This window comes from Cebus imitator, unplaced genomic scaffold, assembly GCF_001604975.1.
Source record: "Cebus imitator isolate Cc_AM_T3 unplaced genomic scaffold, Cebus_imitator-1.0 Scaffold237, whole genome shotgun sequence".
Classification (NCBI taxonomy): Eukaryota; Metazoa; Chordata; class Mammalia; order Primates; family Cebidae; genus Cebus; species Cebus imitator.
The window spans coordinates 1,597,884-1,601,378 of record NW_016107552.1 but is presented as its reverse complement, the minus strand read 5'-3'; the positions used below and the strand labels follow the sequence as shown (position 1 = coordinate 1,601,378).

The following is a 3,495-nucleotide window of genomic DNA, read 5'->3' as shown; positions in this document are numbered from 1 at the left end:
CTCAAGCACACCTGTCCCCTCGGCCCCCCAAAGTGCTGGAGTTACAGGCAGGAGTGAGCCACCACGCCCAGCCTGAACTGGATTTCTTTTTCTTTTTTTTGAGAGGGAGTCTTGCTCTTTTCACCCAGGCCAGAGTGCAGTGGTGGGATCCTGACTCATTGCAACCTCTGCCTCCCGGGTTCAAGAGATTCTAGTGTCTCAGCCTCATGAGTAGCTGGGATTACAGGCATCCGCCACCACGCCCAGCTAATTTTTTTAGTAGGGACGGGATTTCACCATATTGGCCAGGCTAGTCTGGAACTGCTGACCTCAGGTGATCCTCCGGCCTCGGCTTCCCAAAGTGCTGGGATTACAGAGGTGAGCCACTGCCCCCGGCCCTGAATTGGATTTCCAAGAAGTTCCCAAGCAATGTGGATACTGCAGCTCTAGAACCACGACTTCAGGACCACTTCCTAGCTTCCCTGCTCTGGAAAATAGTAGGAACGAAGAAAACGGCAGTTAAATAAAAGACTAAGTCGGGCGCGGTGGTTCGTCCCTATAGTCCCAGCTACTCCTAAGACTGAGGGAGAAGCAGGAGGATTGCTTGAGCCCAGGAGTTGGAGGACGCGGTGAGCTGTGATTGTGTCACTGCACTTCAGCTGGGGCGATGGAGTGAGATCCCACCTCTAAAATAATAAGAATAAATAATAATTAAAAATTAAAGACAACCTATAAACGTTCTTAGGACAAATGGTGTCCACGCATGAAGTTACAAGCATGGGTTCAATTCTGGACTCCGCCATAACCATGTGCATAAAGAGGCATACACCCGAGGTCTCGCCGGTGTAGCCCTTGGCGTTATTCCAGGACCAGCATCTTCTGTACGCCTACCCTGGGGTTCAGACTTCTGCGCCCCTGGCCGGCGGTGGCGCGCCACCCCCGCGCCTCTCTCCAGCCCTGAGCTCTCTGCGGCCGAAAGTGGCCGGGCAAGCGTTGCCATGACAGCGCCGTGGGTGGGGATGCCGGAGGCAGAGCGCGCCGGCCCGATCGCCCCTTTGTGCGGAAGGGGCGGCGGTGTGCTCCCCCCAGCCCGGCTGCACCCCGCGTTCCCGGCCAGGACTCTGGGCAGGGGAAAGGGGAGGGTTAGGTGTGGGGCTGTAGGGGCGCAAGGAGGCGGGAGGAGGGTGGAGGCAAGGGCCGCGGGTGGGGCGCCTCCGCCCGCCAGCCGCTCCTGCATTAAAATTTCATGGGCGCTGCAGCAGCTACAAAGACGACGCCGGCTGCGCTCGGGGGACCGGAGGGAGGGAGGCTGCGGACGAGTGCGGGGAGGAGTTTGAGGTGGGAGGTGCTTGCAGGGGCTCCCCCAGTTCTGCGCTGTGAGCCGGGGCACAAAGAGCCCTCTGCACTCGCGCCGCAGGACCGCAGACCCGAGGTAAGACGTCGCCCTGTGCTAGCAGCCTTCCTTCCTTCCTTCCCAAGCGCCTCGTCCCCGAACGGGGAACAGCCGAATTCCCCGAGGCTGGGGTCGAGGGTAGGTCCCAGAGTCCCGGGACTGGGTTCAGGGGTGGAAGACGCTGCCTGAAGTGCCCGGCATTTGATGGATGAAGAGCCTTTGCAGCCTGTGATTGTCAAGCACAGCCAGGACTCTGGCCGGGATGCGGGCGGGCGGTGAGGCCGGGCAAGGGGAGGTTGCTTTGGGAGTCCAGTGCGAATGGGGGTCTTGCAGTCATGAATGTGAGGGGAACAAAGACCCTTCCCTTCCGACGACAGGAGACCGAATTTGGGAGGTGGGCCCGCGAACCTTCTCGGTTCACCAGGTGAGCAGTTAACTGGCCAAGTCAGGAGAGCCCAGAGGGTCTCAAACTGGAGGTGGGGGTGGGGTAGCGGGGCAGGGTCCTTGAGCTCCCCTTCCCTCATACCCAGCACGCCCCATTTCCCCAGAGCCTGCCATTCCTTCACTTCTGGGACTCAAATCCCACATGTCCGGCGTCCAATTTGGCTCCCAAAGGATGGAGAGGGCCGGTAAATTACCGTCGCTGAAAACAACAGTGACATCAGTTTATGGAGAGGTTACTCTACGCCAGGGACCTGCTTGGTGCTTTGCAAACGTTATCACAACAATTCCACTAGGTGGTAAGGAACAAGCCCATTTTAAAGACCGAGAAATGGAGATTCAGAGAGGGTTATCGACACGTCCAAGGTCACACAACCAGTGACTGTGAATCAGCTATGTAGGACTCTAAAGCCCATTTGCATCTCTTAAAGGATCTGCGGAGGTCCCGGAACCCACCAGCCGGATTCTTCACCTCTCCTTGGCTCCAGGACACTCCCTGGAGAGGCTGGGAATTTGGGAGGAGAGGGGCCAGACCTTTCTCCTCTTCCAGCGGAGGGTCCTGGCATAGAGAAATTGTTTCTGGGACTGCGCAGGGGAGGCCCGGGGGGCGCGTCCTAGATTCCCCACCCTCATCCCAGGCTCCAGATCCGAGGATGCCCGGCGCCTAGGATTGCTGGCGCGCACACCCCACTGCAGTGCCGCCGCGGGGAAAACGCCCCCACCTGCTGCGGGGAGAGGGGAGGGACAATGAGGGAGGACTGTGAGAGAACCTGAGGGAACGGCTTTGTTTCTTCTCGATGCCAGGCTGGGACCGAGCGCGGCTCAAAGCACAACACTCGCTCTGGACTCAGTGCTTTGCAAAGCTCATTCCCATTTGGGAGCATCTGGGCGCGCCGCGATGGCCCAGGGACGGGGGCGGGGGTAGACGCAGGGCAGGGATGAGTAATTCCACTTGACAGACAGGGAAACCTGAGGACAGTGGTTCTCAGACTTTAGGGGCGTTCCTTCCAACACGCAGATGTCTGAGCCACGTGGCAAGGCGGATGAGTCAGCAGGTTTGGGGTAGGGCTGGGTGTCTGATGTTTACTCAGACCTCATCCTCATCCTGCAGGTGGGCAGATCCTTGATTGAGGTAACAGTGCCCACACATCGCCCCTCACCCCTCTAGGCAGAACCATCCAGCGGTCTGGGCAAACCATTTCCCGACGCTTTGCCAGCTCCTAGCTTTGAGTGGCATTGAATGGATCCCACTCTAACTTTGGTTAATTTCATGTTGAAAGCATTTTACCTAAACACCTTCCATGTCCCCCAGGCCCTCCGATTTTACTATTTAGTGACCCTTTCCATTGAGAACTGTTCTGAAATCTACTCATCTGAAGCCTTGACCTCACTCTTTAACAGAGGAGAGTGGTGAAGTCTTCAATGTCCCCAGAACAACCACGACCCCTTACTGCCAGCTTTAGGAGAACGGTTCCCTATGTCTGCACGAACAGTGAGGATTTTGGGCTGGGCACGGTGGCTCGCATCTGCAATTCAGCACTTTGGGAGGCTGAGGTGGGAGGATGGCTTGAGTCCAGGAGTTCAAGACAAGCCTGGGTAACGTGGTGAGACCCCATCTCTAAAATAAATAAATAGAAATAAATGAGAATTTTTATCATTTTTGCTGATTTTTTTTTTTTTTT

General features: G+C 56.9%; 1 protein-coding gene across 13 annotated transcripts in view; it reads left to right on the top strand.

The window, feature by feature from the left end:
- Positions 1-1,128: 1,128 nt before the first annotated feature.
- The window catches only part of LOC108282208, a 13,100-nt gene continuing 10,733 nt past the window's right edge, over positions 1,129-3,495 (top strand). For 3 of the 13 annotated variants that reach the window (XR_001816313.2, XR_001816309.2, XR_001816310.2), the window contains exons 1-2: positions 1,227-1,411; positions 1,903-2,112. The gene's annotated coding sequence lies outside the window, so the exon portion shown is untranslated. Of the gene's footprint in view, positions 1,412-1,902; positions 2,113-3,495 lie in introns of all 13 variants that reach the window. The other 10 variants (XR_001816307.2, XR_001816304.2, XR_001816305.2 and 7 more) reach the window with 9 other exon arrangements.